At 43.7% G+C, this 22,018-nt stretch overlaps 2 protein-coding genes and 1 long non-coding RNA gene across 8 annotated transcripts in view; 2 read left to right on the top strand and 1 right to left on the bottom strand.

The window, feature by feature from the left end:
- Positions 1-22,018, top strand: part of Ten-m (teneurin transmembrane protein Ten-m) — a 347,516-nt gene that overhangs the window by 193,621 nt on the left and 131,877 nt on the right. The gene's annotated exons all lie outside the window — the stretch shown is intronic.
- LOC108084792 (putative phosphatidate phosphatase) overlaps positions 1-22,018 on the bottom strand; it is a 62,579-nt gene that overhangs the window by 39,384 nt on the left and 1,177 nt on the right. The gene's annotated exons all lie outside the window — the stretch shown is intronic.
- Positions 99-20,123, top strand: LOC138928321 (uncharacterized). Its single transcript, XR_011444836.1, has 3 exons — positions 99-200; positions 2,717-2,793; positions 19,755-20,123. It is a non-coding gene; the product is annotated as an uncharacterized lncRNA (long non-coding RNA).

Genomic DNA, 22,018 nt, shown 5'->3' with positions numbered 1-22,018 from the left:
AACAAGTGGACACATATGTATGTTTATCGATAGTAAGCGAGGGAAATCGATAGAAGGATATCGGGGATCTGCGATCTCTACTTATTGTCGTGCAAAAGTTTAGCAAATTCTGGTGTGTAAAAATAAAATAAATAACTAAAATCAAGTTGTCACTAATAGCGGTAATCATGGCTGACTTACGTAACAGACAGAAGAAAGAGGTCAGTATGAATTTCGCCATATATTTTCTCTTTCTTCACCCATCAAGTAAAACTCTTTACTCTCGACTGAAGGAAAGCACTGACTACTTGTATGGTTTGTCTGGCTTTGTTTGGTGATCCGGAACAAAGGCTTCGGGTCAATTTTTGAAAACCGTCAAAGCCCGAAAAGTTTTGTGTGCACATTATGCTAAATTAGTGCGGCTGTATAGGTGTATTTGTGTGCATGACTATCCTCGATTTCCAGGAAAAGCTGGCGGCTCCACACGCATTATGTATGCCATGCTCCTGCATCGATAAATCAGTCATAGCTGTCAAATGCATATAAATTATATGCAAGAGCCAAAGCTCCACTGTGCTCCCCGCACAGTGGACACTGGGCAGTTGGCAGTGGGAGTGTTCTGCACTGGAAAAAATTCAAGAGAAGTCAACACATATTCCAGGAGTGCAGACCATTCGTCCGACATCCGTTTTTCCGACTGCACTCGGGCCCGATTCTCAATTCGCGGTTCCCTGCTAGCGTCAGAACAATAACAAGCCACGTATTGCATAAATGCAATAAATGCGCACTCGTATGGGGCATGGGAAGGAGAGAGTGGCGAGATGGAGCCCCTGGGCTCTGCGTGGGTTCGGGCTCCCGATGAGGTGGACGAAAGTCCACGTAGGCGGCTGAGATGAGCGACCTATTAGAACTTGTTGAGTGCCGTGCGAGTGGAGACGGTCGATGAGCGGACGTGGGCCATGGCGGAGTTATGTTAATGGGCAATGACTGTTGGGATTCCGCATTAGATAGGATAATGTGCAGTCCCAGACAGAGCAGAGAGTGCAGCGGATAGCTGGGACATCGAGAGGAGGCGTGAAATCGTTTACGGTAATGTGCCTAGTCCCGAACTATCGCATATGAGAGGCTGAGTGTTTAGACGGGCTTTAATATATTAATTCGTTTCCTCCCTCGAAGAGCATGCTTAACCAGAGATACCATTTTCAGATACCCATTGCTTCTCCATTCCCAGTTCCATTGACTAATTTACATACACAGCTCGCTGCTTCTTTGCCAGCTGACCTTCCATTTGACTTTAATGATGCTGCTCAGGAACAGCGGAGATCATCTACTCCTTGAATCAACTCTTTACTGATGCCAAGCGTTGATATGAAAAATAAATGATAAAACACCACTTTCCTCATATGTAACACCGCCGGGAAAGATACTCTGTCTAACAGACTTATATTATGTAGAGTTTTTAAGACCAGTAACTTATAAATTATGAATTGTCTGAAAATTTTAGGGGGACTTACAATTTGATTATAGTTAATCAGTAATTCAATACTATAAAGCACTAATCACTTTACAATTAACAATAAAACGCACACGATTTATGTACAATAAAAAATCTAAAGGTATTATTGACTAATTTAAGAAAAAATAAAACCAATAAGTAAATACATATGTAGATCCAAGCATCAAGCAATATACCCCAAGGAAATGTAAACAGGGAAAGCCAGTACGCAAGGGGTTCTTTTACGATGATTTGAAATAATGATGCAGCGTGATTCGGCACAATGTTGTGAATAATAAATCAATGAGGGCAAGCCATGGCATTGTGTGAGTGATTTGGAAAAATATTATGTAAATTATCGTTCACAACGGTCAGCAGTATATAGTTTTGTTGCAGCAATTATACTTGACCAAATATTTACGCAACAATTATGATTTGTATCTCAGGAATAGGGAGTGAGAGGTCTCGAAGGCCAAGTTTAAGAAAGTTGTCCCCCTGAAAATCTATGGGGAAAGAGTCGCCTGTCTCTTCCGTACAACATCTTTCTTTTTCCCTCCTTGATGGCGGATTCAAACGCTAAACAGTAGCGGCAGGCGGCAATTGACCGACACGGGAGTGTATGACAGGCGACAATAAGATGCAGCAGGGAATGCTGCATGACGGCAGGAAATATGCAAATGAGGCATGCGACGGGCGTAGGAGGATGCAGCAGGGCTTGCGGATCGGGTTAAAGAAAGTTGCAAGTCGCTTGGCAATTTGTGCCGACTGTCAGAGTAATGTAGTCAACTAACCGCCGATTCCCCCGCCTGAATCACTCGAAATGAGCAATTAAATATGCGCAGTCGTGTGTACCACAAAGCGGCACAGTCACCGCCAACGACATCGCCATCACCATCACCATTCTCATTCTTCATCATCGCGTTCATTGTGATCGGCGCACGAGGCTGCCTATTTGGCTTTCTTCGATTCGTTCTGCTGAAGAAGCTGCACTGGCGGCAGACACAGCTGCCTCATGACCCGAATAACAATTGCCTCAAGATCCACGGAGACGGGTTGCCTGGTTGCCTTCTTTGCAAGTCTCTTCCGTCCCGGGGAATGTGCTGGGTCGCGCATTTAGCGATTGTCTTTAGGCTGAGAGAGTCTTCTCCTATTGGCTTTGGGGTTATGGAACGGCTCAGCCTCCGCCCGCCCTTGAATACGCCTTTGTACTAAAAGTGTTTTTCCTACTCTCTTTCATTGCAGGTAAGCCAGCGGACCCAAGCCCGAATCTAATACGTCCACACAGAGCAAAAACTTCAGACACAACTGCAAACTAGAAGGTTTTTAAAACATGTTTACATTTAACTAAGGTCATCTTTTGTTTCTGTCTATATTAGTCTTAAATTGGTATATAAATAATATTCTTACAGTGATACATATAGATAGCATAGTTTCTTATACCATTTTAAATACAATTTCATTTCAATTGAATCAATATGGTAGAAAACCTTAAGGTATTTAATTTTGACAGTGAAGACCACGAAGATCAGTCAGTTTCATGGGACTTTCTGGGAACTGCCTTACCCTGAAGGAAACTGCGTGTGTGATCCGGGGATTGACACGCTTGTTAGCACAAAATCAGTGCTCACTCAGGCGATCTGTGTGACATTGGGAAAATGCCTTAAATTAACCATAACCGGAGTCGGGGGAGTGAGCCCAAGGAAAAGAAAACCATAATTCTCAAGTGTTTATGCGGCCTTTCCCCAGACCCTAATGACCAATCCAGTATGCTGTCGCAGACTTCATCCAGACGAGCTCAACTGCCTTTGTTCCGGCGAGGGAAAACTTTTGCGGCCCACTGTATGAACGGAAAGTTCAGGAGAAAAACTCCGTAGAGCGGGCGATAAAACTTTTCGCACATGCAACTGATGGCGACAAACTTCTTTTGCAATCTCTCCGGCAATGCACAAAATCAAAACACTAATTTATTGCACATTTCGGCAAAAACAACAACAGCCACCAGCCGAAGAAAAGGCAAAACTGGCCAGAGGAAAAGTCACCTCCTGAAGCAGACAAGCGCTCCTCCTCGCTCCCATAAATCACTTTCTCCAGCAAGCTGGCAGCCCACGGAGAACATTTCAATGGCAATCGGCGTGAGGAAGAGAGAGAGAGAGAGAGGCCCCAAAAACGAAGTCAGAGAAAAGTGAATCTGCGCATGGGAAATCTGGCGACAAAAATATTATTGCAGTTGTGTAAATAGTTGTCGGGGGGAAGACTTGCAGCCTGCCTCTTGTCCCTGCGCCCAAATGTGTACTTAAAATTGCTTGTACGCCACATAAACATAACCCCGAACTGACAAAGGAGAAAAACACACAGGCCAAAAAAATTGGAATTTTCAAGTGCACTTATGCATATCCTCGCCGCAATTGAAACGCCGGCCAGACCTTGGGCATAAACTCTCCAGACATCCCTCGTCGGCTTCCTTCGCGTCCTGCTGCTGGCACACATGTTGGGCAAGAATTACAAGAGTCCTTCTTGCCTTATCCTTACTGCAGGCCCAGCAGCGACAGACGGCCTTCCTTCTGTTTCGCTTTCCAAGGTTTTTTGCCTCCTTTAGAGATGTAAGGATTTGCACAGAGAAAAACTTTTGCACAGGCGAATCTTTTTTATTTTAAATGTTCCATAAGCAATTTGTTCAATTTTAAGCAAAGTTCAAAACTTAAACAAAATTATCTCAAGCTGATTTTGACAAGCCCAAACCGAAATTAACTATCACCCAGATTGAAAACCTTTTAATTTTGTACAACTATTATTTGTTTTTTCAGAAACAGTTATATCTAATTCTTTAATTAATCAAAAAAAGTTCTTTTGATATCTTTGACACAAATTTAAAGCATAGTACCAAGATCATGCATAAGTCCTGGAGTACTTTTAATAATTACTTATATCTTCTTACTTATATCTTCTTAAAATTATATTAGTTTCCTATTGTTTTATTATTATTATTATATTCTTAATAGTAACTCAACGATTTAAAAATAATTTGAAGTCTATTCAGTAATTTCCGTTATACAAACTTTATCCATTCCGAGATAATTCACTTGAATGTCCAATTCTTAATAAATTTATAGCCCACTGTTTCCAGAACAAGCTTACAATTTCCTCCAGAAATAATTTTTTTGTTGCTATTCCTATGACGCAGCGTCCCTCCCAAGATAAAATTATTTCGTTTTGAATTATTACTGAATAAAATGAAATAAAAATGTGATGCTGGGGAAGCAAAGATGAGTCACTTCTCTAAGTTCATCATATATTACTCCATTCCTATTCCATATTCCAGCCTGTTATAAAACAAATTTTATTAATGTAATTCAAGGCTAATCTACATATGAAAAACTCAATGGGCAGCTGTAGCCCATACTCCCTGTTCTCAATCACTTTTCCGCACAGATCCGCAATTAACGGTTCAAGTGGCGTCAGGAGAGGAAATTAAATCCAATCTAATCGATTTTCCCGACTTCCCTCAATTACCGAGCGACGACGCGCGATTGAACTTTAGAAAATTTTTGGAAAATGGATAAATGCAGCTGTGGCACCTCCATCTCCCACAGCATCTTATCAATGCAGCTGCAAATGCATTACTCTCCTCAGCAACTTCTTCCTCATCAATAATCGTTCCACTCCGAGTTCGGTTAACCCGTTGGGCTACTCAATTATGATTAACGATGCCCAGGAAGGAGGAGGCGCCTTTGAAATTAGGCAGCAAATGTGACAGACCCCGGATCTTTCATCGGCAGCCCAGCAGTTTGTACATAAACATTTATATGGATTTTTTTGTTTCTTGTTTGGGTTCATGTTTGGTGTAAGGCAAGGGTACTTGTGACGGGGTAACTTGGGTAAATGGGGATGCAAGATGGTCTCCCACATTCTGGTGTCAATCGTTGATTGATCTCCCCGAGCTGACATTCGAAAAGCAACAAAAATTAGATGCAAGCCGTAAATGGACTGGAACTCATCGGGTTGGGATTCTCCTCCTCGAATCCATAATTTTTTGAACCAGCCCCAGCTGCAATAACTTAATTGTCAAGGCAATTCCCATTCGTTGAAACCGGGCGAAGAGATAAGCCTGAGTCTAAAATCAATGAACAAGAAACAGTTTTCAAAATGAGCCGTGAAACTAAACCAGAAATACTAGAGAGATAAGACACAGGGAGTAATTAAACTATTACCATTACATTTCTACATTTTGGGGGAGGATTTAGAAGCGAAATACTTCGTTCTCGTGGCTAATGCATTTCACTTATGGAAGATGATAAAGAGTTGGCGATAAAGAAGCCCAAGGAGAGCCACGCGTTATGGCAGGGCGTGTCTAATTGCATTTCATGCCTTTCCGTCCCCTCGACCGACACTGATGTCGCTCCGCGTTTGTGTCTTTCTTCTGACACTCCTCCGGCACAGCTGAAATTTGAATGTATTCTTTGTCATTTGCTGTCTGGGCTCACACAACTCTTTTGACGAGTTGTTAGGAACGCATTTGGATTTCCAATAAGTTTTCTTTGCCTCTCCCCTCTAATTGAATTCCGAATTGTCATTTTTTATGCCTTAGTCACGCGCCCTTTGAGCAGCGACAATTCCATTATTCTTGCAGCCGAATTGCGGTTGATCAAAGCACAAATAGAAGCCGATAAAAATTTCACTCAGCCTAATAATAATGAATAATAATCCGCACGATTTATGGACTCACCTGAGAGCCGACCGGACTAATAAATTTCATTACAAAAGCTTTTTGCATATTGTAAATTGGCCTCAACTACAGAGCTGCATAAAAATTAATTTTTTAATGCACTTTTTCAATCCTTTTAAAAACAAGACCCACAGGGACACACTGGATTGCCAAAGGCCGTCGGCGAGGGGGTCTAAGGGGGGTAAGTGTAATAAATTTAATTTAATTTACAGAATTGGATTGACTTTGTCCAGCGGCAGCAGGCACAACCAGGATAACAACAGCAAATAGTGAAAACCACCGACAAAGAACATACAATTTATTGCATTTTGTTTGCATTTTAACAAGTTTATTTCATGTACTCAGCCATGATATAGTCGGGGGACGGGGCAACCCAGTGTTCATTCAGCCAAAGAGAATATAAATCTTTGCGTATGTTTTACCGAAAGTTGAAGGGCTCAAAAGGTTCCTTTGAACTGATTTCGTCCAGTAATTACAATCTCATTTATATAATGTAATACAAGAAAGAATAATTCTGTTTTTCTATTGAAGTCCAGACTTGGACCCGATAAACCTCCCAATGAAATTAGCATAAATTGACATAAATTCCCGGCAAATTGATTCCTCGAAAATAACCCGAATCGTCGAAAAAGAAAATGTAATTTCAAAGCAAACATGTAAGTTTCAAGAGAAACACAATTTATAAATTAGCCAAACAGTTCAAGGAAAGAAAAAAGGCACCAATACCAAAGAAACCCATAAATATTGCAGAAGAAGAAAAACGAGAGAGCAAAAGGATTTCAAAACAAATTTTCACGGTCCAATGAAAACTAAAGCCTGGCTCTACTCAACTCTCCACACCCCCCCGCGTGGTCAAGCAAAATCGAGGAAAATATTATAGAAAAAACAAAACGAAGTCGAAGAAAACAAGGCCCGCAAAGGACTAAGGATAAGCCTGCATAATCAAGTGGTTTTCGATAAATAGAAACAAAAAAGGAAAAGCAATCCCTTGGCTCCACCACCAGGGCCTTGCGCCCCCTTTTCCATTGCCAGTTAATCGAATATATTTGTTAAAAAAGTTTTGAGGCGTAAAAAGGCAAAAGGATTGTCTCCCTGGCCCCACATCTACTTATCCTTTGGCTTGGTGAAAATTTAATTTCGACCGTCGCCCAAGCGTCTGCTCACCCACTTTCCCTTAAAGATAGTTGCGTGATACGAAAACAGTGAGAGAAATTACTTGTTTTCTTATTATGGAGCCTCATAATATTTGACAGAGATTTTTAAACTAAAAAACCTTTTGGGCTACGTGAAGATTGTACTAGAAATCAAGACAAAATGATTGTACAATAGTTACGGTTAATCTTATAGATTAAAGAAATATAAAGTGCAGCTGTAAAATAAGTATTCCCTAAAAGAGTGCGGCATCCAAACCTTGTGATGATCTCCTCACGCTACCATCTCTAGCTGAGGTGTGGACATATAGCACTTCAGCTTCAGCCTCGTTGACCTACTTTGCAAGGGGCTATACGCCGGAAGTTGTTCTCTGTCGGCTTTTTTAATTTCCTCGCCTCGCTCGTCCTCGCCCCACTTCCCATTCACTTTAATGCTCTTTTGCTCTAAATTGCATCCTTTCGCTAAGGATCTGCCTCACCTGCTTCAGTTGTTGTTGATGTTTCCACGTGCTGTATACAATTGTTGCCACATTTCCGGGCATCTTTTGGCCTGTGCCAGAGCCGGAGACTGTGCCGGAGCCGGCGGCCCTCAGACATTTTAATGATTTTTCCGAGTGAAAATTCTCACTCATTTCTGTTGCTGTTTCAATTTTTGTGCTTTAAATTGCTTTTGCCCTTCTTTTATTTACTTGTTATTTAGTTCTCAGAGTTCCCTTTATTCGGAATAGTTTGGCCAGGGCCTGTGGGGAGATCTGGGGGTGGCTCAATCTAGGGAAATTTTAAGCGATTCGTCAATTAAGATTCAAAGAGTTTTCTTCGCCCTCCACTCCACTAATTTAACCCTTAAGCTGCACGTGCCGGAGACCAAGAAAAAAGAAGTTAAAATAAAGAAAATTATAGAAATTCCAGGCAACAAAGGAGCTCTCGAGCCCCAAACGCAACCCCGACAAAATCAACCACTTGACAATACAGAAGATAATTAAATAAACAATGAGCTAGCTCCAAGGACTAAGTGAAAATGGGAAGGCAAAAAAACTCAGAGAATGCAAATTGAGAAAAATCGTCTGGACCTTCCTAAAAAACAAAAGGTAGAACGGAGAGTGTGAAGCCTTTAAAATTCATTGACGGTCCTCAAAGAATAAGCCATCAAGGGAGAACGGAGGCTAGACGGAAATACAGGGCAGGAAAAAATTACGGATGTGTTAATCAAGTCGTGGCCAAAACTAATTCAGCCACGGACCTGCTTTTTCTTCGGAGAGCTCTACAATTGCATACCAACTTTTAGGGGTATTTTGTAAATGGGGTACTATTTCATCCCCTCAGACCGCCGCCATTTCCGCTTATCGCGCCGAATGTCACAACTTTACCGCCGCCATGAACATCATCATCATTATTCATAATCATCAGCAGGAGCTGTGTCTGTGCCTGCAATGCGTCGCCCTTGGGGCGATAGGTTCCACAGCCGGAGCCCCCACCCCTGGCACCAATCATAACTACCCACGCCCGCAGGGCAAAGTAAACAAGAAATGCAGAGCCGCTCGACTAGGAGATACTGAGTAGGGTCGTTTTTAATCATCCATTATAGAGTTTTCCATCCCTCTTTATAAATCTGAACTACTCCTGGGTAACCATAACCATTGCGGCAATATTTTCGTGCCTGGAAAGGATAGATGGTCTCTATCAGTATCACCGAAAGAGTCAAATTTAGACAAGCGGTTCTACTTTAGACTACTTAAACTTACCCAAGAGATTTACTAAGACTTGGGAATTTCTAGTGAGATCTGCGCAGAAACTGGATGACAGAGGAATGACTTTATTTCCTTTACCTTATGCGTGCTTTTTGAATAATTATTTATTTAAATAAGTTTGTAAATTGTAAATAATAAATAAACAATTACCCTTGGTATTCCCCAAGTCTAAGATAACATTTGTGATCGCAACATTACGGTGAAGAAGCAGTTCTCTTAAAATGATCCTTACATGCGATCGTAAATGTCAATCTCATTCAAATTAAGGGAATCTTATCACTGAAGTCAAAAAGAATGTATCTTTAAATTAAATATAAAAATATTTCTCTGTCTTACTATTGCCGTATACCCTCGCACTGTGCGAGTACCGTGTATTAAAAGTTGCACTGCTTCCATGACAATGATGGCGGCGTCGGTTTCCGCTTCTGACGTCGACGCCGCCGCCATTTTTTGCAATTGTTACTGCCTGCGCTGGCCTGCAGCAACGGTCTCGGGCCTACACTCTTGGATACTATGTTAAATTTTAGTGCTCACAGCAGCAGCCACGCGAACAAGAGCAAGTTTGTTAGAGACAAACGTAGCCGTCGCCGTTGCCGTTGCCGTCGCACGTTGTGCAAACTTTTCCACTTCATTGCATGATTGCAATTTTTACGCAAAACAATTTTATTTGTTTAGTTTTTCCATTTTTTCTTCGTTTCTGTTTTGCTCTTTGGCGACGAATGTTGCATTGTGAAGCGAGCTCAGCTGGCAGAGAAGGCTTTAAAACTTTGTTGGTAGCAAGTTCAGAAGAGGCAAAGGAGCTTAGATAAACTCAGTTGAGGATCTTAGTTCTAGAGAAGAGTTGAAGGCCACAGATTCTTCTTCAAATCGAGATTATAATTTTTGTCTAGGAAGCTTTATTCCCAATTAGTAGTTTTAAGATCAACATCCTTGTTGTGCATTTTAATGCAACTCAAAGCCCTTTAAGAGTCCTCAGTAATTGCCCTAAACCCAGTTTACTCCTTTCATTGGCTATAATCCGTTTTAATGCTCGCCCTTCATATCCTTTTTTGTGGATGCGCTTCACCTTCGTCCATTGGCTTGGTTCCCATTGTTTGTTTTGCTCCATCAATTTCCCTGCAATCAGTTTCATTTTCACACACAATTTTCTTAGCCATTTCTTTTTTTGGTTTTGGCCGTTTATCTATTTGGACTATCCATCTCTCGTCTCTCTCGCGTTGAGTTCCCCCTTCACAGCCGCTCTTCCAAGCTCTTTGGCCAAAGTGCAAAATGTTGTAAGTTAAATGGAAACAATAATGGGCTCGGGCTGGCTTGAGTAGGACTGGGGCTTTGGCTTCAGCGTTGGCCAGGACGGAGCTGGGGCTTCACTCCGTTCATCCGCCGGAGCTCTTGAGCCGGAGCGCTGCGTTTCCCACTTGATTTCGATTATTGCCCTGCACTTTTCACTCTTCATTCGACGAGCTTTGCTGCTGCCAATCCCTTCTTAGTGGCTCCGGTTGACTCCGGTTCGACAGACGAATTACTTTGCCGGCAGTCGGTAAGCGCCCCCACCTGGCCACTCGGGCTTCCCGCTGCCGGTGGGAATGTTTTAATTAAATCCATTCCAGCGAAGGCGGAACTCCTTGGCCGCAATGGAAAAGTTTTGCCAGCCGGTCTACGCTAAAAAGTAGGCTCAGCAATTGTAGGCCAGCGAAAGGAACGCTCAGACTGGGACCACCAGAACCACCGTCCCATAGCAAAGTCAACCGCAGCATCACCGCCACCATCTGTCGGTGGAGGCGAAGGAGCTGCCTGGGCTGCAGCAAAGAAATAGTTCCGTCCAAAACTATTTACCAGGCCGCCATTTTCATATGAAGCAGCAGCTCCGTGCAAGTTGTGCCATAATTTCATGCCACAGCAGAGAAACTTGTGCGGTTCTGGCCACGCCCCCGCCCAGCCACGCCTAATAATAAGAAATTAGAACTTACGACAGCCACTAAGACTGTCCGCAGCAGCAGCGGCAACCAGAGAAGAGCAGGGAGAGGAGCAGAGCCCAGGACTATAATCGTCTTGTACTTTGCCGGGTAAGGAACTTTAAGCTAACCGCAAAATGTCCTGCCAAGTGGGGATAGCACCGGATGGAATGGGATTACAATGGGCGGATGCCAGGACGAGCAGTGCAAATGGAATCGTGGGATGCGCTGAGCTTCTGTATCTTAGCACCTGGCCAAGACCTACTCCAGGGACCCTAATGGGGTCTGGACCCAAGAAGAGATGCAGGTGCCATTGCCATGGAAAGTGGAACCTGTATACAGGTTTGGAGAGAACTAGATAAGGACTTGGCGACTTGTCGAAGGCACTGGACAAACCGTGTTGAAGAACCACAAAATTATAATTTCAGGGCAGCCTAAGAAATAATTCTCATTTCTTCAAAATAAGAATGTGGATTTAAAATAAACATAGCATTTAATTTGGTTAATGGATTCGGTTGCCGTTTTTCAATCCGTTGCAACTAGGCCTACTTCAGCTTGAACAGAACTAAAAGATGACGATCACAGAAAATCAATTCTAATTAGTTTTTGAGATCTGTAATCCCATCTCTTACTTCCAAAGCTTGATGAGGGAGAGTGTACTAACTACTAGTTACAAAAACCGATAACAATAAATTAGTTGAATTGAAATAATAACTTTAGAGTCATTCCACAATTTTTCTTATATTGAATCAACTCAATTAGCAAATTTCTTGTTTATTTCTTCTTAAGTTAAGTTGACTTAAGTTTGACTTTTATTTAAGTTGAATTTAATCATTCAATTACGGCCTTGCTCGTAGCCATTCTGGGGCAGAGTATTTACTCTTTCGGCATGGTTTTCCTTGTGGGCCTCGCCTTCCAGCCACCGCCCCCGTAGGGGCTATTCCCGCGACGCCGTAGTCGTTGTCGTCGTCGTCGCTTCTCAGATGCTGTGAAGTGAGCGCAGCGCATTATTTAGGATTTACCTTTATGTTGTTGTCAGCGTGGTTGTTGCCGCTGTCGGCGATGCTGCTCGTGCTCCGGCTGTTGCCGATGCTGCTGGCTCCTGTTCCTACGCTGCAATCAGCGAGGCTGGGGCCGAGCTTGGATCCCTCCACTCAGCTCCACCCCAGTGTCGTAGTAGGTCGTTTATAAAGGTGGAGCCAGAGCTCACTGTGCCCCGTCTTTGTATCCTCTGCCGGGATGTGGCTGTTGTCGTCCTGCTCATGATGCTGGGTGATGGGAAAATGCGAGGCTCGTGTAACATTTTCATTATCGTTGTGGGATATGCGCTTTTCTGTGGCCAGCCTTCGACCTCGGCTTACCAGTGTCCTTTCAGCGCTTCCACTCCACACCCACCCGGAGACAGCCTTTCTCCTGCCCTGTCCTGTGGGCATGTGACAACATCAGGAGCAGATAAGGTTACAAAATTATTAGTTGGGATTTACAATGCTCCAGTTTTAGTGGTCGCCTGTGTGTGTGAGCTTCTGATGTATCAGGCAATCAGCCTGCAGTAGCCAGAACCTGGTAATGCCCATTTGCGATGACTTCTTGCAAGCGTTTACCTCTAGTACAGGCTCTTGAGTTGCCCCACCATGCATGTTTGGCATTAAAATCGCCACCAGCAATAAATTTATTACCCAAGGTGGCGAACATGGATATAAAGCTAGATTGCGTCCAACTTTCTGCTGGTGGAAGATATATAGCAGCTACAGTGACTGTTCCATCAGAAGTGTGCAGAAGCACACTCGCTATCTGTCTATCATTGCTAGCGGTATGAGGGAGAGGACTATGACTTAAACTAGATTTAATGATGATTGCAGAGCCACCTCTGCTGTTGCCACTGGGGTGAATGGCAAAATATGTGAGATATCCGTTGTGGAAACCTCATCGCCCACGACTACTTGCCCATAATGCTAACATCAACATTTTTAAATCCCATCTTGAACAGCTAAGCGATGTAAATTTAGAAATTCAGGAGGAGGTGGATATTGATAATGCAATCAGTCTTTTTATGTCGAAATTATCTGAGGCTGCTCAGCTTGCTGCCCCCAGAAATAGACATGGAGTAGTGGGCCCTAGACCTCCCCAACTCCCTCCCAGAATTTTAGCGCTGCTTAGACTTAAACGAAGAGTTCGTAGTGAATATGCTAGAACAGGAGATCCTCGTATACAACAGATCCACAGAAGACTTGCCAATCGCTTGCATAAAGTTCTTGCTCGTAGAAAACAGACTCAAATAGACAACTTTTTGGAAGACCTGGGTCCTGATATGAGTGCAAATTACTCGCTTTGGCGTGTCACGAAACGATTCAAAACGCAGTCCTCCCCAAAGTCAGCAATCAGAAATCAGGCTGGGGGCTGGTGTCGCACTAGCCTAGAAAAAGCTGAAGTGTTTGCTGATAACCTTGAGCAGCGTTTTAAGCCCTTTGATTATGCCCCTGATAATTTGTGTCTTCAAGTGGAAGAGTATTTGGAGTCGCCGTTTCAAATGTGCCTTCCTGCTAGCGCTGTCTCTTTGGAAGAAGTGAAAGTTCTGGTAGCCAAGTTGTCTCCCAAAAAAACCCCCGGTGAGGATCTTCTTGACAATAGAACCATTCGTTTATTACCTGATGAAGCCCTGCAATTCCTTGTGTCTGTTTTCAACGGCGTTTTAGAAGTTGGATACTTTCCGAAAGTTTGGAAATCGGCCAGCATAATCATGGTTCTCAAGCCTGGAAAACCGCCGTCGGATGTGGATTCATACAGGCCTATCAGCCTTCTCCCATCTCTGGGAAAAATTATGGAGAGGCTGGTTCTAAACAGGCTGCTCTCTTGCGAAGAAGTCTCTAGTGCGATCCCAAAATTTCAATTTGGTTTCCGCCTGCAGCACGGTACTCCTGAGCAACTGCATAGAGTGGTTAACTTTGCCTTAGAAGCCTTGGAGAAGAAGGAGTATGCTGTAGCTGCCTTCCTAGATATTCAACAGGCATTTGACAGAGTCTGGCACCCTGGGCTGCTGTTCAAAGCGAAGCGACTCTTCCCGCCTCAACTATACATGATTGTGAAAAGTTTTCTGCATGATCGCACATTCCATGTATCGGCTGATGGGTATAAGTCAAGAGTCAAGACAATTGAAGCTGGAGTTCCGCAAGGAAGTGTTCTAGGTCCTACTCTGTATTCGGTCTTTGCTTCGGACATGCCTAGTCACTTGACAGTAACTGAAGTCGCGGAAGATGATTTACTAATAGCTACGTACGCTGATGACACTGCTGTGCTAGTGAAAAATACAAGTATTTTGGCTGCTTCATTTGGTTTACAGGAGTATCTGGATGCCTACCAAGAATGGGCTATGAACTGGAATGTGCGCATCAATGCGGACAAATGTGCGAATGTGACTTTCACCAACCGTGCAGCTAGCTGTCCTGGGGTCAGTCTTAATGGTAGAGTCATTGACCACCATAGAGCCTATAAATACCTTGGCGTTACCTTGGACCGTAAACTTACGTTCGGCAGGCATGTTGCGAACATTCAGCATGCTTTTAAGGCTAAAGTTTCCCGGATGGCATGGCTCCTGGCACCCCGCAACAAACTATCGCTTTACTCCAAGGTCATGATATATAAGTCAATACTAGCCCCCTCCCTGTTTTATGGCCTTCAAGTTTATGGAATTGCTGCAAGATGTCATTTGAACAAGATACGGATTCTTCAAGCAAAAACATTAAGGAGGATCTCTGGGGCTCCTTGGTATATGAGGACTAGAGACATTGAACGAGACCTAAAGGTGCCCAAGCTTGGAGACAAACTTCACACTGTTTCAACTAAGTACATGGAAAAACTTATCAATCACCCTAATAGTCTGGCTAGAAGATTAGCCACCGCTGAACACAGAACACGAGTCAGGAGAAGACTTAAACGTCACCACCCTCAAGACCTCCCCGACAGGATCTTGACATAAAATATCAGACAAAACATGAAAATCATTTCAAATTATGTAAACATAACTTAACTTAATACTCCTCCATAACAAAGCATTGTAAACATAGAATTAACTTCCAATTAGGTTTAGTTGCCAAATATCTAGGTAACAGTGCACTAGTCAAATAAAATTTCATTATTTTTTTTTTCCAAAAAAAAAAAAAAAAAAAAAAAAATCAGCCTGCAGTGCTGGATGTGGGGAAGGAGTACGCCAAGGAATAACTTCCCCGGAGCATAATCCCGAGCACTTCGATTACCCCCTTCAGGTCCTAACGATGCTGGCCAATTCAATAATCGTAAAGACCTCCTCCAGATCGGGCTTTCCTCGCAAATTGCCATCAATTTGCCGGCTTCTCTTCTCGTCGCTGAGTGCAATATTTTCCACCAGAGAGTCGGAAACTTATAAGCTCAAAGATTAACACAATTTCGACAAATAATGAAAGCGTAATGAATGGACGGGGCGGGGTAGACGAGACGGGGCACATCCGCTAAGGAAGTGAGCGCCGAACCGAATAGATGAGTAAGCCAAAGAGCTGGACGAGAGGAAGGCGGCGTTGGCGATATTTTCCTTTATCATCATATAAATTCCATTTCAGTCTGATAAAGAGCGAGGCCAAGGGAGCTCGCCTCGGACGGAGGGGAGAAAATGCAAGCAGGAATTTGAAAATTTTCAATTACGCGTGCAATGAAAATTACGAAAACCCACAAAAGTCATTTTTCTTGATCGATTTTTTTCTCCGCAGCTTTTTCCATCTCTCGCCCCCATCGGTGGGGACGCCCTCAAAAGAATCAGAGGCCAACAATGCCGGCACAGCGCTGAGCTGAGCTGAGCACAGTCCTTGCCGCATCCCCACAAAGGTGAAATGGCGCTAAAGCTGAGGTCCTGCGCGGGGAATCGGCGATGGGCTGCCAAAGGGAGGGCTGAAAGGAGGGGGATGAAAGGTTGCCTCCTGAACGGGGCTGCGAAAAGTAGAAAAAGCAATTTCGAAATCCCAAAGAAATTGCAAAATTCCATGCGCCAGGACCAACGACAACGGCGGCGGCGGTTCAGTTCTGTTCGGATTGGTTTGGTTCGGATTGGTGTGCCGGGCGACAAAGGATGCGCCCAGGACATATCCACAGCCTTGTGGCGACAGCTGATAGCGAAAGCTGCAATGCACCTGCCAATGACCCGCCCTCCACCACAGTCCCGTCCGCCAGCCTCAGTCCACCGCCGCTCACATACTCGTAAGTAAGGTTAACTAAGCAGCGGGCGCCAGAGTTAACATGCTCCAGTGTTGTCCTCGGCAAGCTGACAGCCAGTCCCAGCCGCAAGCCATGGGCAGCCAGAGGCGTGGCACAGTGGGGCAAACCAAAGTAGACTTTTCTACTGGTTCCAGCATCAGCGGATGAGGAAATCGAATTAAACTGAAGAGAATATAAATAGATAAGCTGAGAAATTATAAGTGCAAAAAAGTGCTATGGCTCTACGCATCTTATTATTTCAAAATGTCATTGATTGAAATAAATGAGGTTTAGACACCTGGCTTTCTGAATCTGATCTGATTTTGGAACGAATCTCAAAACTATTTACTAGATTACATTTAAAAAATATTTGTCCTACACAAATTTGAGCCGACTTCGGGCACTTCCTGAGCAGATTGAACCACTGTACCACCCCTGATGCCTCTGCTACTTCCATTCTGCTCCTTTGTTTGTGTTGACATTTGCCAGCTTGGCTTTGGACACACCGCGGATCCTGGAGCGCCTGCATTCAGTCCTGCAGCTCACTAGCTGCTAGCTGGGAACTTTAACTTCGTCCCGGAGGTGGTTCTTGTGTGTTCGGGGCTTATGTCACCTGCCAGGGAAGCGAAGGAGCGCCATCCTGCGCCAACTTCTTTTATTCAGCTGCCTGACATAATATTTTCATTTTCCTTGGCGATGCTGAAAACACTTTTCATTATTTGGTTTCTCCCTCTTTCATATTTCACATTTTCCTTGAGGGGCGACTTCTGAGGGCGGGAGCTTTGGCTGATGAGATTGTTGGTGTTGTCTTAAGGTGACTGTGCTGGCTATGTGTGTGTTGTGGAGCACTACCTTAGAGATTATCCTTGTTTATGATAGCGAAGCAGATTCAACCGAGATCAAGTGGGATGAGTCATGAGCGAAATGAACTTTTTAAATTCCACCTGCCCGAGGTGAGATCCCTAATAATACCTGATTACGCCAATTTCGCGGAACTTATACAAGAAAAGCAGCTATTGCCGCTCGTCAGTTTGCGGTAAACAAAAGGCCTGAATGAATTTACGTCAATGGAAATTGTTTACAAGCAGCCAAACCTCAAGTTCACTTCATTGAACGCTATTTCATGGTTCTGTATAAATAAGTTTTGCTTGTTTGCCTTGAAGTAAAGAACCTCTTGATTTTGAGATTAATATAAATATTAATGGAGAAATGAACTGCTAGAAGTAATAATTACATGTAACTGAATGCAACCAAGAACTCCAGCGCCTGGAATGCCGCAGAGAAACTGGATTTACAGGGACTTCCCCTCCGCAGCTCCCAAAGAACTGGCTGCGATTAAATCTCTCAACGCCTTGCATTGAGTCACTGGACTTGCCGCTCCTGCAGCTGCCCCGCGACTTCCACAAGAACGAATACAACAGCAGGAGGCACAACATCCAAAGTTCACATTCAAATTTGTAGAACGTGCAATGAATTCGAATAGGAAAATGAGTAAACACGCGAAAAAAAAAACAGAAACAAAAACCAAACAACTGCCAAGACAAACGCGGAATGAATGCAAGCGGCCGGCAATGGTTTTCATTTGGGGCTGTGTGGGGGTCAATCGCAATGTGGTCGGAGCTTAGTCATAATTCCGCTGGAACAATGGAACTGTTTCTTATACGGCACTGCCGACTGACCCGCCAACGAAATTGATAACCCGTCATTCCAGCCGGCGACAGATTCTCCCTCTCCGCTTACAGAGATAACCTTTGCGTTGGCTTCTCTACTCACTGATTGCACCAGTCCCGAGCATTTAAAATTAAGCCTAAGCTTTCCTTCCTTCCTCACTTTGCTCAAGGGTTTATGACTTTTAGATCAGCTTGGTTTTTAAGTGATCGTTAAAGTGCCTTCGATTTTACGAGGGCCATTCCATTCCACCTATGATAAATATTATTTTAGCCATAACGAACTGTTTAGTGACCCGAACTGTTTAGGATGCACTCAAACATAACTTTATAGACCTCCATTCCTGGACACACACGTAAGAGCTTATGGCGTCATTTATGGCTGGTTTCTTTGTTCTCGTCCACCGCCTGTAATCGTTCAATTCGAATGGGGGGAACCGGGACCATAGATTCCAGATCAACCATATTTCCATATATACGTATGTCCGTTCGAGTATTTGGAGCACGGGCGGAGGAAAACCCGGACGAACGCCGGCAAAGGCGTTTTCCACTGGGCATTTATTTGCAATGCAAATTGAACCCTGCGCTGTGCCGCATATAAGGCAAATTTCCAAATTGACAAACTCGTAAATTTCGCCATGCGCGAGGCGAACAATGGAGACCGCAATTGATATTCCAATTACCCAGCGATACCGAAAACCAGCCGCAACTTCGGAGGGAACGCCAACACACGCAGCTGCCCACGGAGCACCGCTCCCGCCCTCCACCTCCACTCACCAATCGTGCGGATCAAATCTCTGTTGGGAAATTAGCAACATTAGAAGGTGTCCAGCACTCCTAGGTGGCGGAGGGACCACGCAAGCCACAAGCCTTGAGAGATCTGCGAGCGAACCACGCAAGGGTCAAGTCGAGTGGTAAGCATTTACCCAATCACACTATGCAACACCAAACTGAACTCCAGAGAGGTCTAAAGCAAAGTGGCTTATAGTTTATGTTGTATCATTAAACAAATTAATTAGTTAATTTTTAAGCAAATAAACTACAAATTGAGGTTTGGAATCATAGAATCCAATGGGGGAAACAGTTATATATTTTATTTTCATATTTCCAAAACATTTTATAATAAGAAAAAGAGGTTGTGCAGTGTTCCCTCCAAAACCAAATAAATAAATAATATTGGCCAGTTGGAGCTAGCAGGCAGTTGGCCAACTACCAGCCAACTTTTGGTCGTCGTCGTCGTGGGCCTATCGATGATCGCTGTTGCAGTTGCAGTTGGCAGCGCCTCTCCCCCGCTGCGACTGCGCCCGTCTAATAAGTTGGCCAAAAAGGATGGAGAGCGGGAACAAACGATTTCATTGCCGCGATATGGGACGTCGGACCCGCTCTCCTCATCAGCGGGTCGCGTAATGAGCCATTATGGCTATAGATGTGGCCTTTATTGCCTTGGCTACATCCACAGCGACTTCGTCTTTAGCGCAGCTGCAAGAGAAGTCTGCTGGCATTTCAGCCATATTTGTCGCCCGTGTGGCATTTGGGTTGGATGCAGTTAGTTGCCAAACTTAGGCTCGGCTTCCTGCCCGACTCGGTGCGTGAGGCAAACATTAATTGGCATATGGCTCGGACATGACGGCCGTAATAACTGTTTATGGCCGAGAGTCGCCGTCTCTGTCGGCATGGCAATTCCCTGGGGGAGGCACTTCAGCCAAGAAATCTATATGAATGATGGGAGATGCCGAGAATTAGGTTCGGCCACACTTAGGAGTGGAATATCGTGGAGTATCCAATGGAAACTTATCGTTCTCTTCTCCTCTTTTCTTTTCAGGTGAGTCTCGCAAGGAGTTTCCGCTGCCAGCCAAAAGTATATCATCCGAGAACATATTCATTTTCACTTCATTAGAGGAAACCAAAGACAATTTAAAAGTCACTTCAAAGGCCAAAAGCAACTACATTTTTTATGGTTCTTTATGGATTTGTACAACTATGCTTTAGTGTTTTTCCTATTCTGTGATTATCGCGCAATGAGGCATAGTGCACACAGCAACAACCCGTGGCGGGCTGTAAAATAAATCTAGAAGAAACAATCATAAAGCGGGGCCTATCTACAGTTAGATTGCCGCTCAGAAGCCTCGGCCCTGGGAGAGTGTGTATGAAAAACCGGGGAGCCCCAAGTTCTTCTCTTTTCCGAGCTGCATTCCGACTCAAGCTTCCCCCGATTTTATCAGCTCGAGTTTTGTTGTTTTCCCTCCAAGCTCACACAAGAATTATGTATATTGAATGAGGCCCGATAAAATCTATGGGATGCGGGGGGAGTAGCTTGTGGCAATTAAAGCTCAGGCCAGGGCATTTGTCAATAGACTGCGAACCCAAAATAAAGAAAACGGGGAACAAAAAGGCAAACTATCCGTGCCGCGACCCAAAAAACTGACCCAAGATGCTGTTGGCCAGGTCGGGTCCCAGGCAAACAAATGATATTTATCGATATCGGCCGGCCCGCCATTGTCTTTGCCTTTGTCTCCGTATTTGCTCTCGAGGGTCGCCGGCGAAGTCGAAGTTGCTTGTTAACCCGAAATGCGTCAAATGACAAATGATTTAAAATTTATTATCGCTCGGGCTGCTTCATTGCCTGGTCAGACTCTGGGCATACAGTTGCGATCGAAAAAATAACACAAAAATATATACACATAATATTATAAGTTAATGAAATATAATTGTATATTATAGACTAGCTATTTACCGCAGCTTCCCTTGCGGAAATCAATTTAAAACATTTCAACCAAATGATATTGGTCTGAAGCTTCTTTTGACTTTACAATCTAATTTTAGTATATAGTATACTATTTGTATATTTATTTCAAAAATAGGTTCTGTTAAATAGTAAGAAACAGTATACTCAATTTGGATGAAACTATCATTGGCTATATTTTCCTTACCGCATCTGTTTATTATGCTTAGTTCCAGTTTACCCCGCTCGCTCCCCTTTCTGGTATTGTCCAGCGAAAGTGAAAATCTGTTTTGGGGCTGGGATTTTTGTCAAATGCCAAGTGAGCCTTTTATTTTCCGCTCCTTCCTCGTGAGTTCAATGAGATGATTAATCGTCGGACTTACTGGGGGAACTGTTTTTTTTGCAGCTAATATATATAAGAAATAAATTCAATGCTCTCCTGCATTCGCTGGGCTTTAACTCGCTCGGGCTGCGCGATTATAAAAGACAATTATAATCATTTACAATTCGTTGACTTTGGCAATGCGCAAATTTGCCATTTTAGTGTGTGTATTTGCTGGCCAAACAATAACAACAACAGCAACCAGGCCAAAAAGCAAATAAACAGCCGCGTACTCGCATACACATTAAACTATCAAAATAAACAGTTATGCGTGCAGTAGGGGGCGTGGCACGTTCAGATCGAACTCGCATATTAATCAAGCGCATAATTCGTGGCAGCTCCCCTACCTCCACCTCCACCTCCTTTGGCCAAAAAGCGAATCCGAGCAACGTGAATAACGAGCGATAAAAACTTGGCAAATATAAAATGCAAACAACATTCAAACTGCCAACGCGGCGGGGAGCGGGAGCGGGAGTGGGTTTGGAGGCTAGATGGGTCTCCGGTGGGGCAGCGAGGACCTGCTGTAATGGCTGTTAGTCATCGGCAATCGACAGTTGTTGCCTGGTTGCCGGTTAACCGACGAAGAGCCATTTCGGAGAGAGCGCTTCCAAAAATGGCTGCGGCTGCCATGGGAGATGTCAGCGTGAGCCGTAACTAACCAATCTTCCATGAATACTCTGGTTCAATTTGGGAATCATCATCTTTACCAGAAAGATACCTCACTTGTTTAGCTGACACTTAAATATAAAATATTTTATATATTATGCAGTCATTTTTAAGTTTATTCCCCCTTTGTAAATTTTTTCCCATTTTAACGAACAGAAAACTTTTAATAATTAAATATGACCAAATCCACATAGCCTCGTGGCATTATCAGCCATCATTAGTCAGCTATGATTTATATTAGTAATTATATATAAGATTCTGTGACTAATATCGAGTGCCTTCAATTGAGAAGTGCCACATCGCCTTTGGAAATATA

Source organism: Drosophila kikkawai, chromosome 3L (genome assembly GCF_030179895.1).
Source record: "Drosophila kikkawai strain 14028-0561.14 chromosome 3L, DkikHiC1v2, whole genome shotgun sequence".
Taxonomy (NCBI): domain Eukaryota; kingdom Metazoa; phylum Arthropoda; class Insecta; order Diptera; family Drosophilidae; genus Drosophila; species Drosophila kikkawai.
This window is presented reverse-complemented; position numbering and strand designations above follow the sequence as displayed.